The sequence below is a fragment of the Ruditapes philippinarum genome, unplaced genomic scaffold, assembly GCF_026571515.1.
Source record: "Ruditapes philippinarum isolate M1 unplaced genomic scaffold, ASM2657151v2 ctg989_1_1_1_1, whole genome shotgun sequence".
Classification (NCBI taxonomy): domain Eukaryota; kingdom Metazoa; phylum Mollusca; class Bivalvia; order Venerida; family Veneridae; genus Ruditapes; species Ruditapes philippinarum.
In genome coordinates, this window is record NW_026852943.1 from 169085 (window position 1) to 188898 (window position 19814).

Below are 19814 nucleotides of genomic sequence, written 5' to 3' on the forward strand. Positions count from 1 at the left end.
TTTTCTTTTCGGTGATCGATCTTAACTGTACCTTTTGGAGAGGTTGAACTGTTAGAACGTGTCATTTTGTAATTGTTATTTCAATTATTACAGCTTAGATCATTATTCATTTAAACTTCAGTACATGTAATCTGTTTCAGAAATTTTTAAACTCAGAACAAAAACCTCATAAATTACTACCGATTTGTTTTTCCGGCATGATAATAGATTTGCAAGGTAATTGGAAATTGAATTAATAGAGCTACTGTTTTATGTAAGAGATTTGATAAATATGGCAATAAAGTTGTTATTTCCACTTTTACGCTTTTGTTCTAAAACGCAATTATTTTTATGATCCCAGTCGTGTAACTACCTAACCTATCAATTTTAGTCTCGTGAAACTGAATATTGGATTCATTGTAGATTGAAGAGTTCCTTGAAAACAGCCACTGATTTAAAATATTACTATGTAGAAGTTAGAAAAAGCAATTATTTACTTGCATGTTATCAACAGACACAAATCGGGTAATTGTTCTTTATGACAAAGTCTATATTCTTGAATACTGAGACACAAGGGAAAAATTATAAATAACACAATAAATCTACTTTATACGTTGCGAAAATAGTTCTTATAATATGATCAATGGGCAGATACCATCATAATACGATCAATTATCTATGATTTATTTTAACACAGATCAGTTGTTTTTCATTCATTGAAAATCGTATCTCGTTAACTTTTCTTAAAAGTTGGAATTCCAGTCTTGGAGTCAATTTATATATTCTTGCGCATAAAATTTTCAATTAAAGGTAAACAGCACGCAAAAATACATCTACGTCTGTTTTTTTAGATAATAGCATGTAAATTATTACTAGACAATCAATTTTGTCATTACGAAATTTACTAAATATCTGGATCGAAGATCTAATTTAACAAAGCACGAATTCTGGTGATTTTTTACATGTCAATAAAGGCTCAAATGGTGTTACTTTGAAACAAAATCATCATTAGTTTACATTTAAAAAGGCCAATGTTATTTCATCTATATTTTTTAGTCATGACTGTTAAAAATAAATAAATAAATAAATAAATAAACAAATAAATAAATAAATAAATAAATAAATAAATAAATGAATAAATAAATAAATAAAAAACAAACAAACAAATAAACAAAACCGTTTAATTTTCACAGCATCCTTACTGATGCAAACACCTTGTCATGTCAATGACAACTATCATTTCTTATGCTAAACACGCAAATGAGCGACTTAAGCAATCAACTTTCAGTAATTTATTAAGAATTATTTACTTAGTAATGATAGCACTAGTCCATTATTTGATATAACAATGTTACATATAAAAATTGTAAATGAAAAACAAGGATGGTTTTTAAGTGTGAACTCCATTTACACAGGTCGGATAAATTTTTACAAATAAAGAATTAATGTCCATAAAGATTTATCAAAATAACACCATACAGCATGTTAACAACATTCTATTTTAGATAATGGTTTGGTTAGGCCTTAAAGCATTAAAGAAAAGTTAATCCTCACGTGGCCGAGGGTTTGCTTTAAACGGTTAAGCATCAGCATTGCAGCCACTGTTCGTAAGAGTTTAGACCCCAGAAATTGCATTAAGCTCGTTACACCACAGGTTATCCAAAATCATCTTTCCTATTTCGGCGCAATATGACCTTTATTCTGGTGGTGCGCGGTAAAAAGAGAAAACAAGAACCCGAAAAGTTTACACAACTGTGTTTGGTTAATCTTTAAATTAGCATTCATTTTACAATTTGATTTTTGGGCGACTTATTATTATTTACTACGTTCGCCTCAGTATCTTTACACATATTGGTTATGTTGAATGGCCGTAATAATGAGTTTGAATAAGTACTCTTCTTAATTTAAAATCCCCAATCATCTTCTGACAAAAAGGGAAATTAGAAGCGGCCTTTGTTTGAATCTTGACAACTGTCAGAAGAAGCAGAATGTATCCCGACAGGCGAGTTCATTTGTCATTTTTAGATTATATGAGAAATTATCCATAACTATACCATAACCATTAATACTTCAGTCGCTATATCGAGACTTATCTCAGGAACACTGCAAGTAAACAACTACTTAAGCTAAATATCATTACTCAAAATGGATAAACACCATTTACGCCTAAATCAAGACATTCGTTTAAATGTCTTGAGAATACAAGAAAAGTTCTGTGATCTAAAGATTTATTTAAATTTGAGTTTAAAAAAGTTGTCAAACCTATTTTGGAAATAAGTGTATTGTGTAAGTTCAGTTGTTTTCTGCTTTCGTTAGGGATGTTATATTTTGTTTTTGCATGTGACATCAATTTTTTCCCTCTATAATCTTATTTGTCTTATGGAGTTTCTATGTTTTTCTTTGATATTTTTTTAAAAGCTGTCGATTTAGTTTATCTTATAATACAGTGCTAGAAACTCGTTCCTTATATAATGCTAAATAACAGTAAAGATGTCCGAGTTTCGGGTAACTTTAATAATTGTCTTTCCTAATTGCAACAACGATTTCTTTACCAAATTAAAAGTTTCATTTTTGTCCTTTTTAGATGGAAATATTTAAGGATAATCTTAGAGAAAATGTTTCATATGTTCATATTTTTCTTTTCTCGAAACTTAAATGTATCCAAATGTTTACGCCAAATATAAAAGACTAAACAGAACATATTAACTTAAATGTTTTGATTATATTAAAGTGAAAGCCATTTACACGGAGAAAGCAGCTGTCAAGATGTTTCCAAAAAAATGTCTTAATTGTATTTAAAACAACAATTAATGTAATGGAGTTGACAGAGGACATGTAGTTCTAAAGTGTTTTAATCTTACTTAAAATGCAGCTATTTTTGAATCTTGTTTCTAGGAAAGTCAAGGAATCTTGTTTTGTTTGAATTACGTAATTTTAAAACCTTACTAAGTTCTTTCTAAATGTGTTTATGCTTTAATTGATATAATATAATAAAAACAGCAATAACCAACATGGTAATGACAGGAATAAGAAAAATGAAACAAGGACAACTCTATTTAAATTAATTTCATCATCGCAGAACATTTTCCTGTATCAATCTAAATTATAACACTTATTCGTATTCTACTAATATCCTTAAATGTATTTTATATATTTGTTAATACCAGGTATTATAGAAGAATATTTAAGAAATTTATATATTTTTTAATGAAATAAAATGCTCATATTAGATGTTAGCGTTTGCCATCTCTTTATACACACATTCGAATTGTCTTGGATATATATTTTATTATGTCGTGTCGATAAATTGATGTGGTAAATGTGTTGTAATTTGCAACTGTATGACAGTGATAATATGTAATGGGGAATTTAATGTCGCTACAGCAGTAGATCGATCGATATACTTATGAACTCCTTTCTAACTTCGTCAATAGAAATTATTTTCTAAAACATTACTTTGAAAATCCGAGGTATAAATAAATGTTGTTATAAATAAATCATAATATTGTTACTTCGTTCACGACATAACTGGGCAGAAATACTAGCAGACAGATGGCTGCCAAATTTTAGTATAACTGGTTTATGCTCTGATGAATATATAAATGAAGTCTGTTTTCATCGCTTAAGACAAGTTATGTATTTTCATTTCCCGAGCCGGTCATAACAAGCTGTTAACTACATTAATACATATCAATCAAAGCCCGAGGTCCTGACTCATGAATTATTCAGAAAGCAACTCTCCCCATAACACAAAATAATCTTTCATGCTAATATTTGTATCATCGTCCCACAGTAAGTTACAAAATAAAGTTGCCAGGCTCTCATTTCCCAGTTTTATGTATCGATACACGCAATGTTTTTATATTACAATCAATGCAATCAATGAACATTGTCGCCTTTTGATTTTTTACGAACATTTTATTTTTGTACTAAGAACAAAACTACTGCAAACTTTATAAAGATAATACAAATACAGTACTTTGTTGCATATTTGAATGCTCATCACATGCGATCATTAAACATACAAGAAGACATTTTTATCATTAACATTTCGCCTCTGTGATATTCTTTACCAGAGTTTTTCAAATAACCTTTTCAAATTTTTCAATGGCATACATATGTTATATAAAACAGCAAATATAGAAATAAACAAAGCATAACGCTTATGGACAACTGTTGCCGCAATGCCTTATTTCAAAAGTGCATTTCATTTTTTTTATTTCAAGCAGGAGAGCAGGTATCTTGGTTATTATTTCCTTGAAAGTTTGAACACGACTGTTTGAAAACAGACATTGGGGATATAATTTCCTAATTTTCTAAAGAATGAAATATATGATTTTATGTTTTCTTTTCAGCTTTAAGTCCATTCACTTCTTAAAAAGCGGCTGTACAACTAGTTGACTGTTAAAAAGGCCAACTCTTTGAAAGTTTTAATGTATTATATACAAATGGAATTTATTAGTATTACAAATAAAATTGACCCAGATTTGAATGTTTCCTATATCGGTTTAAACATTACATTTAGGTACTCATATATGAAAATAAACCAGTTTGGGTTGTCTCTTGTCGTTTATTTTACAAAAAAAACCTCATGTAATCCAACAAATTTACGTATAGACTGAATTGCAACAGAAGGAAGCCCCTTTCCCATCTTTGAAAACAGTATGTGTTTGTTACCAGTCAATAGATATAAATGCACTAAAGCTCCAGGTACTAGGGCTTAACGTGACGTAAGTCAATAACTAAGTGCGTGAGTGAATGAGTGAGTACATGCGTACCAACTTTTACCAAAGCCGTGAATCGCAGTGATACAGGTAATTATTCAAAGTTGTATTTTTTATGATAAAACAAAGACAACTGATGAACTAATTTTCAAATGATGAAATTTGTTCTAAATACCCTGCATAAAATGTTTACGATCAATATTATCAAAGTATTTTATTTAGATATTTGACTTATTCTTATACAGACGGTTGAATCCATCAGGCAGACATTTTTTAACTCCCTATTAATTTTGGTAGATCAACTTTAACTATGCATTGCTGTAATTTGACACATTACAATTCATTGGAATTTGTGCATCCTTCTCACTCCTCCTACTACAATATAGAAATAAAGAAATAAAATGGGATTATGGCCCTCTCTTGCAAACATAGAGCGAAGCATGAACCATATGTTTCGCTTAATTGTGTTATATGGACTTCTGTCTCCAGTTTTGTCCTTTTAAAATATATTTACAACGGCGAAAGTGAGATAAATGAAACTTATGTATTTGTACATTATTCAAATATCTATAAATAAATTCATATTTGTATTGCATTTTTCAAAATAAGAATCCCTAAAGAAAGCCCAACACGTCACAATTGAAAATGTTGCAGGCTCGGTTTTCAAGAAAGTAACAAATCGATAAGAAAATAGCATCACATACCTTTTTCTGTTTGAATATATTCCTGTTTAAAATTATGTCTGGAGGCTTAATATTGTCATATACTGTTAGTATGAAATTAACTTTGGCAAATATTTTGAAAAAGTCCTAACATTATACAAATGAATGACAAACTTTTCTAACCATTCTGATTGAGCACGTGTTCAGATTAATCAATTAATGTTGAAAATACTGTCTTATGTCAATTAAAGTTCTTTAATTAATTACACAGATAATTACTCTTACTTATGTTTTCACCAATCATGTGATGGTAATCAGTTTGGTATTCTTACGAAATTGATTATTAGAATAAAAACCATTTGTAAATTTTCACCAAAATCTGGAGATAAAATATTTCCAGCAAATTTTTATAACGTGAAGTGTTCTACACTTCATTTAGAACCATTTTAAACAATACTGTAGTACAAACCCTATAGCGTTTTATTGGAAACCAATACGATCAGAGACTTGATTTTTGCTTTAAGTGATTGCCTTAAAAACGTCTGATTTCTTTTACAGCAAAATTTTAATAAATTACTGTAAAATAACAGTTTTAAGTTCAATAGAGCTGCTTTTACAATTACATGGCAGCACATTTTATTTTTGATAATATTTTTGCTGGATAATTACTTCCATCGTTTTCTTGATTTTTTTTGTTATGAAATTACATGGTTTTTGTAAGTAAGAATGCAAAAATGCCACGAGAGGAAATATAAACATGTTTTGAATAAAAGTAATTTTTGTTTTTCATTTTGTCTGATGCCGTTTTAATAAAAAAATATAGAGAAAATAGATAATACAAAATTATATAAGAGATAATTTCCAGTATATTACAATGTTATTATGCTATTTTACTTTTGAATTCAAATATTGTTTTGTGATAATTAGCACAGGTATTATATTTTGCAAAAAATAACAATTTATTGTGACGCAGTAATTTAAGCGTATGCAAGAAGGGCTGTTAAGTAAATCAATCCCATTTTTATATGCACCTTTAATGACGAAATAATCACAAAATTTCATTTTATTTGAAAGACCGAAATTGCATATAATATTTTTTTATTTTTGATCATATTTAAATTATAGCTCATGGTCAAATGATATTAGGCACTTAACTCTACAATGTTCTTTCACAATAATGCACCAATACGAATGATTTAAAAATGCTTGAAAATTAAGCATGAGCGACTGTTTTATATACGTATATGTAACATTACACCTATTTTTCCTTTGATTTTCCGACGAACAAATCGATCATGTATAATGTTAACTGAAATTATGCGGTAATATTAAAATAAGAATATTTACAGTTTCCTATTCTTTAAACACTTGAAGATTACCGTAAATGTCTTGCAAATACTAAACAACAACATCTGTTTCTGAATAAATCATCCAAGGAATTAGTAATGTCATCACTTTAAAATGCCATATATAGGAGTATTTATCTTATATCAGCAAATTCTGTGAAACCATACATACATTTAAAGAAAATGGACCCCCATCCAAGCTTTAGTGTACTCTCCTGCGCATCGGTCGAATGTTCCACTATCGCTCACTTCTTACCTCTGCTAAAATTGTAGGTTCAGACCGATATTTCTATTTTTAGACAGGAAAATCCGTGTCTACACTTCAGCCAATCAGTGACTAGCTTACTTGTAACGAATTGTCACATACCTCAATTTGACGCACTGTAATGTAAACAATGCGTGTTCATTTGTACTTTACTTAAAATTGTTTGTTTTAAACGACCAAAATGGTAAATTCGCGATGATATATTATTTACGGATAGTCAATTGTAATGGAGTCTACGTAAACGATAGCTCAATACGAATAATGGTCCGCATATTCTGGCTGCAAAAAAGTCCAAGTCAGGCCGTTAAAATTATTTTTCTTATATTTTCTCGGATGACCAGTAGCATTCAACCAATCCCTCGAAAAACAGCAATTCTTATATACAAGTATGAATAAAGCGGAAGATGTGCAAAATGACATACATACTACATACAGATATCTGCAGACTCAACCAACACTATTGTACACATCAATAGTAAAACTGCATTGGTTACTCATTTGAAATTCAGCTATTCTACTTAATAATATTGTAGTCAATCAGGAGACTACCACAGCAACCACAAGCTTGTCCAATGTTTATAATATCAACAAGGGCTGTCAATAGAACAGTTGTTCTATTCAACTATTATCAGAATTTGATGGAAAATGTTTGAATTAACTAAGGAATATTTCATTTATTTACATATAATGTTCTCATGAGGCCATATTTCATTTAAAATTCCCGAGTTATGAGCCTTTGACAGTGACGCCCAAGGTATACTATTATTAAGTTTCAAGAATAATATTGCAGGTAAAACTTTCACCTGTATTAAATCAGAAGTTTTGAGGGTCATGCTTCTGTCAAAATCCATGCTAAAGTTACTGGCCTTGGAAAGTGATCCCAGAGTGTGCAAAGTCTTTTACACATGAAAGAATCCAATGTTCCTTGCGGATTTCAAACCGAGGTGAAGTGCAAGCCATTAGTTGCACGAAAAACATTAAGATGTTACACTGATGAAGAATTCCAGATGTAAAGGATAGTCCCATTTTTCTTCAAATATTTAAGCTAAAAACAATAAATGCACTGTAGATCATCAATGAATTTATTTCACACCTGTACATGTAAGTCTTCATTCTCAAAACAATATGTAATATGAAATTACAAATGCAACATTTTATTGATTTAACATACACATATACCACAGTCCTAAAATATAATGTATCAAGGGTTGATCACATAAACATAACAAAAATAAGAGTACATAAGTTGGCTGTAAGGTCACTCACAATCACAGGGATAAATTGACAAATATCTTTTCCTATGAAGTTAACATCCTAAGCCAATAGTAACAATAGAAAAACAAGATCAAACTTGACCAGAACACTAAATATATATAGGTTAGGATAATCTAGCTATTGAGTAGGCAATGTATATTTAAGCTTGTTTGAATATTTCAGGTTTTAAAGTACAATTTGTGCCTTCAGCACTGGTTTAATACTCGGATACCCAGTCATATTGTTACTATGTTCAGTGAAATTATGATACCCATTCACATTGTTACATCAAAAAAGATCTTAATGTCACTTTGTGACATGTGAGCTAATTATATATATAAATATGTTGACAAGTGCCAAAAGATGGCCAGAACAGTATCTGGTTTATGAGGCTATTACTCAAAATAGGTCATATTATTTTGTTGTAATTTAGCATTATCCATAGGACAGTGTAATTGGCTATTTTCATGCTTCATTGTAAATAAGCTAAGTGATTAGCCTTTGCCAGCAGTATAAAGCCAGGCTATGGAGACTGAACAGGCTCCACACTAGTGTCTCACTAACTTTAACTTTTCATCCTGATGAATAATGTACCCAAAATGATAATAAACACTTTTAAATATATAAGCCAGACATGTCCATTTATAAACTCTACAGGCTAAGGGTTGATATAATTTTGCATCAATGCTTACATTTTGCAAAATTCAAAATCATATAGGTAACATCTAAAAGCATTTAAAGAAAGGCTGCAGGTCTTATTATGTTGTCATAAATGACAAATATCCCATAAATAATTTCATGTTAAAGCAAAACTGTTAGTTCAGACATTACAAGTTGAATTAAAAAATCTAACTTTGGAACAGGAACCATATTCCTAAACAAATATAATCATGCAGGATTTATGCAACTTGTTCTTTATGATATGATGCTAATGTGAAACAAATGTCCCCAGTTCAAATGCAATCATTTACAATGTAATTATAACATAGGTTCCTGCAGATCTACATTTATTCAAGACTATGAAAAAAATAGACATAACTCATTGTTAACTAATTAAAAGAGCTATCTCATTTATAAATAAGCAACAGTAATAACATAGATACTGTCGATACCCTATAAATTCAAATTTATAAAAGGGATATCATTCACAAAATACTGGTACCTGATGTGGGCAGAAAATGATGTCAACAAAATTCAACTTGTTACATCCTTAATGTATTACACAATATCTCACACAGTGAATTTTAAAGTTTAAGAATCAGCTAATGTTAAAAATTACAAAATTGTATAAGAAAAGACCTAAATTTCATGGAAAATGATGCCAGAATTTTAAACCTATGTACAGCCATTTGATGTGAGTGTTGAAAGGAAACTTAAAATATTCTGATTATATAACTGTGTAAAAATTTAAATTGCACATGCACATGTATTTCAAAATACCAGTGAAAATAAATTTCTACAATTTCCATCATTACATCTTTCTGACAAATGTCACAACTTGCAGCACCAATACATGTGTAGTTTTCATGAATTTGGCAAAGGATTATGTGTGACAGTGTTGCCTTTCAAAAAACTTATCATTTTGGACAAAACCTGGACAAAACCTTGACCTGAAATTACACACTATACAATAATTCCATGAGGAAGTGTTCCAACACTAAGTTACTTAAACTTAATCAATATGTTGAATGCAGGTATTTGATCATATACTGATGATGGTCCATACTGTCCAAGTATTGTAGTCTAACCATATTTCAACATTTTTGCAGTTATGAAGACTTTAAGACTGCTATTTGACTCTGATTGATGACTTGATTTGATATTTGGTGTAGTAGTATGTCAAATAACTCTTCATCCCAAATTTTATTTTTAAAATAAATAAAAAAGGTCCAAAATCATTATTTTATCTTCTGTAAAAGCATGTTAATCACATAAGACATTTGTTCATAACATTTACTTCCCACTCTCAGATCCACAGATACTTTGATCACTGATTTCTTCTATGTTTTTCTGCCTTCAAGTTCAACTGTACTATTTCTAATGGTTATTATACATGTACCTAGTACACAATGTTTATTTGGCACAATCTGTTGGCCTAGCTGTAGCTGTAAGTGCTAGCAAAGCTCTTCAACCCCTGTGAACAGTGAACACTGGATGAAACACATCTTTCTGGTTTTGGTCATATACCCTAAAAACAGAAGTTATGACATTAATTCAATTATAAACATGTATGGAGTACTGTATATAAGAATTGTACAGTATGAAAACATCATTTAATTATACAGTAACAGTCCTGTTGTTCAAAGAAAATAACCATCTATATGTTAATAAATGTCAAAATATACTAGTAGTCCACCTTTATTTCAGAAGAGGATAACAAGTAAATGGTGTTGATCCATTTAAACATCTACAGAAATCTGTCAAAATGCAGAAACTTAAAATTTGAAATTAAATTATCTCCTAAAATATTTCCTTCTGAGCTACTATTTAATTTATACTTTCAATACCCCATAAGCACCTTACATTTGGGAATAGTAAAATCCCTGTAGCTATCATGGCCAAACTTAAATAGTAACTTTGTTTTTTAGGCAGCCTGTAATTATGTGACCTTAAACACTCTATAAGACAGATATTTGTGCCTAACTTCTCCCAAGAGTAATATAACTATAACAAACTCTTTACATTTCAAATGACCTATGGATTTTGGAAGATATATAATTGAGCCGCGTCATGACAAAACCAACATAATGGGTTTGCGACCAGCATGGATCCAGACCAGCCTGCGCATCCACGCAGTCTGATCAGGATCCATGTTGTTTGCTCACAAACCCTATAACAAGTAGAGAAACTGATAGCGAACAGCATGGATCCTGATCAGACTGCGCGGATGTGCAGGCTCTTCTGGATCCATGCTGGTCGCAAACCCATTATGTTGGTTTTGTCATGACGCGGCTCATATGTCTTATTTACATTTCTTGTCAAGAACTTTGACTGTCCATGAAGCAATGTTCTGTTCTAGTATTTAGACAAATGAATACTAAACTTTAAGCCATTCAGCTATAAAGGTCAAATAAATATAAACACATATGCCAAACGCTCCTAACAGTCTTTGCCTAAAAAAGGTTTGTGTTTTCAACTTTCAAGTAAAGAACAAATCCACTGGGCCCTCATTATAAGTTGTTTTTTTAATACATGAAAAGCATTAATCTCCTGCATAACCCTGACATGTATATTAATAAATCAATTTTGATAACTGTAATGGTCCTTTTATATTAATTAATATATAAATTATGATAACAGTTACAAGATTTTTTTATTTAAAAGCCACATAAATTACTCTATTGTGTTAAATCTGGAAGATATCTTGTAAATGTTTATATTAATATGTAACAATTTCAAAACATATCATCTACAGCTTCACATATTCTTGTTAACAAAATGAAATGAATATCAATATAGTGAATATTTTAGAATTTCTAAATACAATTACATTTGTATTTTGTTTATAAAAAAAACAATAAAAAAAAACACAAAAAAACAACAATTGTAAAAGAGTTTAAGAGAAATCAAACACTGTATGAAATAATTGCTACTTAATAATTAAGTAGCAATTATTTCATACAGTGTTTGATTTCTCTTAAACTAAAGTTAATTTAATTTTCTATATTCCATGCACACATAGATTAAATTTCTGTTAAGCTGCATGGTTACATATTTTATACAATTTTAACACTTTATAGAATTTAAGAAACTATTGTGGAGGCACATCTGTGTTGTAAGATCTGATCATGGTCTGCACTATTCACTTTTCAGTCACTACAAATTGTGAAGAGTCTTTTTCAAATTGATAAATGCTTTAGTCCATATTGAAAGATAAGCTGGCCAATTTGAGAAATTTCACATTTAGTAATGCTAATTTAAGGGTGCTGAATCATGTTTTTCCTTGGTAGGTATGCATTTGTCATGATTCTGTGATCATTTAAATTAAAATAACTGAGTAAATAAATCCCGTTAACCACAAAAATATTTGTAAATATCCTTCATAAACTGTCATTTTATTAAAGGAGTGTGGCTGTCATTTTATTAAAAAAGTGTGGCTGTCATTTTATTAAAAAAGTGTGGCAGTCTTTTTATATTTAGGAATCACTGATCAACTATCATTAATTTTTGTTCAATCACAATTCAAGTTAGCCTAATTAATTTGGCGTGAACGGTTTGACCCATTTTACAGACTTTTTTTTCTTACTGTCAAACCGTTACGCCTAATTTTAACTGTCATTTTTACGCACGGAAAATCTACCGGTAACACTATCGATAGTTTGGACTGATTTTTACTGCTTAAACCTGAAAGTAACTTCAATTACCTCTAAAGATCAATAGAATATAAATTTTAGTACTAACTTCTCCTAGAAAAAATATTAGATTGTACCTGTCTTAACGCATACATTCGATTTATTTCAAATTTGTACTGTCTACTCTATCTTCGGCGGACATGTTATGACGTCATCGTAAAAAATCGATTCCGTGAAAGCTGGTAGTAGCTACCAGTGTGTCTAGCAGGTAAGTGTGGGTTACGCATGAAGATTAAATTAAACAAAATATCGGGGGGAAATAAATCTATTCATTATTTTTTAATAAATGTGTGCATTATTAAATACTATTGAAAAGTATCATTCTATTTAACCTAAATGCAATGGTCGCAAATAGGCTCCGTACAAGTACTTTTGTTTCATATTTTTTAAATATTTTAATACATGTACTCAACATTTATCAATTGGTGGTTTGCCTTCTTGTTTACTGCTAATGACTGCCAAATGTCACTCTCGGATAAAATACTGACTTCATTTATACATGCATATTTATATGACAATTAAGAACGTAAAAGAAATATTGAAGGAAACTATTTGAAATACACTTCAAATTATTCAGTATTTGTACAAATAATATTTCAAGAGCTCTTTTTCACCGATTGCCGATATATAATACCATATTAAACCTATTGATAAAGTTAAATGCCTTCTTGACATACTTTATTAATTTACTAAAAAGGAACTTTATTGTGATCCAGCCATATGATGTGTAACTATAAAGGAAGGGTCACATATTTTAATTGAAATAAATTTTAAGTAGAGGATATTAAAAAAAAGTCATTGAGAAGATCAGAATTTTCAAATGAACAGATTAAGAGACTTATAAATGTATAAGGTGTATGTCTTGTTGTTTCATACTGTTTTGGTGACACTTTTGTTTGTGTCCCTTGTTGTTTTCTCGTCTATGGTAAGTATCTTCCCTTTGCCCCTAGTTTTATTTCTTTATTTCGCCCCCTCCCCCGAATTTCCTATCCCCTTCCCCTGTGCCCGTTAACTTAGTGGTCCTGTTTCATACTGTTTTGGTGACTCTTTTGTTTGTGTCCCTTGTTGTTTTCTCGTCTTTGGTAAGTATCTTCCCTTTGCCCCTAGTTTTATTTCTTTATTTCGCCCCCTCCCCGAATTTCCTATCCCCTTCCCCTGTGCTCGTTAACTTAGTGGTCCTATTAATCATTCATTTATTTATTTTCTTTGATTTCCTTCTCAGTTACATTTTAGTGATAAGCATGACCGTGCTCTCCCTTGCGCCCTGTCCCGTTTTAATTTAGGATCCCCCTGGGCTCCTTGCCAATGGTTCATGTTCCTGGGTCGTGTGGGGGTTGCGTTCAATGAACGCCGCCTTTCCTTGTTCATCTTGTTTATCATATTGTATACATGTATACCGAACCGTAACAAACATATAATGATTATCAATACATGTACAAGGTTCGGCAAGCAAGCAAAGAAATGTAAAGAAACAGAAAAGACTTATCCACATTCATGTATCCACCCTCCAAAAAAAAAAACCACCCAAAAAAAACGAAACATAAATACACAGGAGTGCCAAAGACGGCTCTGGTAGGTGCAAGTGCTCCCTTTCGCCGGTTTAAACAGAATTGATCACTTAAACATAATAATGTTGAAATTTTTAATCAACATCCATGCACAGATGTGTACATAATACGGCGGTAATCATGGAACTTTCAATGTGACACATTCGAGGTGCCGTTCAACGGGAACTAGATAACATGGAATTTTTAATGGGTATCAGAGGTTTTGGTGCCTTTTGCGACAGTCGTTCCAACATTTCTCCCATCTGTCTTACATTGTTATGCTATTCAACATCTAAATAACGGTCACTAAATTTCCGCTTGCTGTGTTTTTATCATAAACCCCGTCAAATCTGTGCGACAATTATATTTTACTGAGGACTGTCTGAAATTCCATTTTATAGTTTGAAATTTTAAGATTTTTTTTCAGAGTTTTAAAGTTATTTTGGGTTGTTTTGAACTTCTTCCCATACACAACCGTCCTCAATTTCTTTTAAAGAAAATAAACTAGAAAATGATATGGAGTGTAATATAAATTGAAATTCTTCTTTGCTTCATCATGTATAGTATAATTATAATTCATTAATTAAGATGTACCTACAATTACATTGTATTTTCGTATGTGGGAAATCATGGCAGGGTTATAAAATAAAAAGGTAGTTCAGAAATTTCACCTAATGATCACAGATGTTAAAAATTCCAACTTAATAATATCTAATTTGACAATTTAAACGGACTTAAATGCAGTATGATCTGACATCGGACATCATAAACTATTTAATTTCTAAGTAAGGTTATCATAATTTCCTTTACACATTCTCTTTTTAATGCTGAAATATTTGTGTGTGAATAAAAGAGTTATTCCTGCAATAATTCATATAAATAACATAAACAAATTGTATAATAAAGCTTGGCAAATACAATCGATTGCCGTCGATACCTGTGTTACACCATGGATTTTACCAGTGTTTACAATTTTACCATGACACCGTTTTCCAATATGGCCGCTTTCAATAATTTTCAACGATTAAAAAAATTAAAGTGGAATATTTAGACTTCTGTTCGACTTTGAAGTATGATAATTTGGAACCTTGCATAAAAAACGATTCTCTTTCAGGTAATGTAGACTGTTTCTTTGAAACTTTTCTAGTTTTCGCTCCCAACAACTTCTAATTGGGAAGCGTCCGTGCATAAAAATGCAGTTCGTGGTTGGACTTGGAAAAAGACAGCGCCCGTCCAAAATTATCTCGGTGTCTCTTTGACAAGTCTAATTAGTTGGACTAAATTCAAGTCTGTCTATTGAAACAATCTGGACAGTGAAAAATAATGTCACATTACTAACACATTATCACAAACTCAAATGTTTTAACATAAATCAAAATTCATACCATATTGACACCTGAACTGTCTTGACACCTGCAGATCAGACTGGTGTACTATTGGCTACTTTATCAAATACAGTACAATCTCTATTCTCTTCAACTTTACTTATAGGTGCATCTTCCTCACACATGATATAGAGTTGTCTGAATCAGAGTACAGTAGACATACAAATTTGTCCTGTCAATGTCTTTTATTCCGATGTACAGTAGGCTACTGTAAATCTAGATCGCGAAAATTGGTTTCTCTCGCAAATTATGTCGATGAAGGTGCGCTTTTCCTTGAAAAACAAAGTTACTTAAATGACCATGTTGAGAAAATCAAATGTATCCAAATTTTGTTCAATGGTTGCACGAAAAACAAACTTCTGTAATGATGTCTGGCGCCGGTTACGCTATTTCTTGTATTTTGTTTACATAATTTTGAGGAAATACCCGTCTATTTATAATTTTGTACACACGTCATCTGTTTCAACCAATGAAAATGCGTATAAAGATTTTAGGCTGTTTTGGAATTTGGAAAACTTTCATTGGTCGTTTAAAGTTCACGGTAAAGGTCAATATCATGAATCGACGGGTATTACAGCAGCGGTCTGAAGTAACGGGAGTGTATTCAGTAAGCTGCGAAGGGAGCGTAGCTTTAGTGCAGGATGGAGGGCATTATTTGAATAAAGGTTTGACAATGAAAATAGATAACACAATTGAATTGAAATAAATCAGCTTTCAATGTGCATAACTATTCTATATTTCTAAAAATAACATGTTTCATGTAAAAGTATGACAAAAGCGGTATCGTTACACACAAAATTAACAAATCCCGGAATTACCGAATCAGAAGTATATTTTTATTTTTTCATGAAAGAATAATGCAAGAATTTTTAAATCTTTCGCCCTTCGCCCTGCTTCTGCAGATTCTCGGAAAAGTGTCTACTAACCTTCTATAAATACAAATCAGTCCCATCCTAAAGTTTTGACTGACTTATGAGTAATGCCTAATCAGGCCCGTCGTCACGATTTTGTGATTGGTGCGGCCAATTTGGTAGATTTTAGCCAGATTTTAGCCAGAATCTAGGGGGTACGGGGGCATGCTCCCCCGGAAAATTTTTTATTCTAGGATGTTCTTAGGGGCGTTTTCCCATATATTTGGCACATTTTACAGCCTGTCGCTAGAACATGTCATAGTAAAATGTCAACGATTTTTTTACAGATGTAAGTGCGTCGTTATTTTTTAGGGTGAAATTTAAGGTTTGCATAACGGACGGACAGGTGAACATAAAAGATGAATACATGTAATTGATATTTGGCGAATGAAAAATAAACATTCTAACACTATCGGAATTTTTTCTATATAAACAAAGAAGGCCCGAAGAGTGCATTATTCTACAACAATGCATTCGCCGTTCTTATTATCTCCCTGTGTATTTTCACATTTATTCTTCTGAGCTCCGAGAATGTCCTTTCACTGGTAGCATTAGCAGCAGGCATTACTAACAAATTCTTTAACAACACAATGACCTCTGTTCTTGCACCGATTGTTTTGACACAAATTTCAAAGCGTCAGGTAGAGTAACAGTACTATTTTCTGATTTGTCAAAATGTGAACGTAGCAGCTGAAGCTGCACCTATAAGATGTCACTGTTAATATCGTTGCCAAATAATCACAAACAAAAACCAAGTTTTCTAGTGAACGGTCTTCAAAGGTTGTTCGGCCTTAATAAATAAATCCTCCACGTTCTGAAGTACGCGATATCTCGGTTTGTCCAATCTCTCTTTAACACTGGCCATGGCAAGATCGATTGCTTCAAAATACTTAGGCCGGAACACGTCCTGCACTGTAATTATGTAATAGAGTAATTGAATGAGTTTATTACTGAATTTATGTTAGGAGTTGAATGGAAATATATTATTCGAGCCTCTGGCGAGTATAATATTTTATTCAACGAGTTCAATAAATTCAGTAATGAACTTACACGAATTCAATATTCTGTTTATTACATACCAAAAATAAGTACCTTTTGAAGTGAAGAGCAACCATTTTTCATTGACGCCCATAGAAAAACGCTAACATTTAGTGTGTATAACGCAAATGATGTCAAAATATATGCACGGCCGTGCAATACCATTTTCACGGAGTCGCAAAAACGGCACGGATATGTGATAAAAATATGACTTTTGAACGGTTGCCGTGTACAATCAATAAAATATTATCAAGTTCTCGGAGAATTCAGGCATACTAGTTCAAGATATTCATAATGCACATATATATACATGTATATACGGTGAACTGTCCGAAGCCACGTCGATGTCAATTAACTTCACATTTAACTTCGTAGGACCCCTACAAATACCTGGTCAATTAACAGTGTCCATTTGTTTCTTCGCGTCATGTTTGTATGTAACCGCGTATTGCATAAGGGGCCAGTTAAGTGTCAAATTGCTAATCAGCGATGCGTGTTTTTTTGTTTTTGTTTTTTGGGGGTTTTTTTACTCATTTTTGGCCAAAATATTGGTCCGGCCAAGGCCGGACCGGCCGGACCATCGACGACGGCCTTGCTAATACATAATTCATATATTTCTATTCAGAAATCTTTATATTCAATATTTACTCCATCCTTTGGATAAAATCTCTTTTCACTTTTCCAAGAGACGAAACTTTTTTTACATTAACTGGAAAAAACAGTCGTCTAACTATCATATTAAATACAGTACTGTATCAAATTTCAATGTTCAAGATACATAGTCACAAAATATAATAGAACATTTCTGTCTGTTGTCAAAAACGCCTACAGCATCATACTGAAATAATTCACTTGAGGCGCAGCTGCATTTGGTTAATTTTGGGAAAATTCTCAGGTTTAGAAAATGACCTGTATTTACATTATGTAACAACATATGGTATGGAGCTGTGTTGAAATGATCATTCTATACATTAAATATTAAAAAAAACACATTTCTCCATTTCATGACTAGTGTTTCAATGAATGCATATATATCACATGCAGATAAAGCGAGCCCAGTAAACAACAATAAGATACTTCTCATAGTATATTTAAATGGCTTTCGTAAGATCAATTTTCTGAAATTGAAATGTTTTATTCCTTGTATGATGCAAAATGTCTCGGGATAAGTTATAGGTCTTTCGTTATCACGTTGTCTTCCTTAAACTTATACTTTTGTAAAGCGATCACCCAAGATAAAGTGAAACAAAACAAAACTTCTTACGAGCATTAGACCATTGCAGAGTTGGTTTCATTTAGTCTGTTCACGCGTGATTATGGAAATAGCGACATCTCTTACGCGTTTAGCACCAGCTTAATCGGTGTTCAATCCTTATCAACACATTTTTTAATTTAAAGATCAGAAAAAGATCTCTCCAGTGCAATATGTGAAATTAACTATTAATTAAGCAAATTTATAAATGCGTATGTTTACACAAACATTATCTAAACTATCCTTTTTTAAATGAAAACGATGCTTTGAGGGCATTTTATGGCTTATGACTCGTTACATGACATGTAACCGAACTCTTCTTAAATTTCACAAACATGCCATCATTCTTTAAAGTAACAAGATTTTAAGGAATTTTTTTTTAAATTAATAATGAGAACAGTCAGGCAGAAATACACGTACACCTTGTTATTTGTAGCTTTCACAGATAATTTGTTTAAAAATATATTGCTTTTTTTATTGTAAATTAGGGAAACGTTCCAATATTTGTCTCTTGTACAAATCGTGTACGCAAATTAAAAGATGTGAACAGTAGAGCCGCAGTCCACAAACTTTTGAACAATCCTCGTATAAGACATGCTCGTGATACGAGGATTGTCTTATACAGCTTCTGTATATATTTTAAAGTATCTGTGTCAAAGGACAGATAAGCAAATATATTTGTTAATACGTCTGGTGATGCCTTTAGAATGAAAAATGAATTTGACTTACTTAATTAAAGACAAATGTTATTTAGAAACATATGTAAGTTCAGGCGAAACAACAAAAGTGGAACACTATTCCTTGTAAAACTAAGATACGAATATATATGAAAAACAACTATGATGAAATCTTAACAGAAAAAAATCAATAATTGACAATAATTTTTATTAATTTATTATTAAAACCAGAAATAATATTTAATTAGAAATTAATACATTCAGATGTTTTTAAAGCAAGGATGAAATTGTTACGTGTCCATCAGAAGTGTATCTAGATAGAAAATATCAATGTTTACTTATTGTACCAAAAAGCCTTTATCTCTTTGCGAAAGACCAAATCAAGTAAAAGGAAAAAAGTATCATACTTTCAAATATCGTTT

General features: G+C 31.4%; 1 long non-coding RNA gene across 1 annotated transcript; it reads right to left on the reverse strand.

Annotated features, from left to right (window-relative positions):
• Positions 1 to 8042: 8042 nt before the first annotated feature.
• LOC132728933 (uncharacterized) lies at positions 8043 to 15965 on the reverse strand. The gene is made up of 2 exons (XR_009625548.1): positions 15515 to 15965; positions 8043 to 10418 (listed from the first exon to the last, which is right to left on the reverse strand). It is a non-coding gene; the product is annotated as an uncharacterized LOC132728933 (long non-coding RNA).
• Positions 15966 to 19814: the final 3849 nt, after the last annotated feature.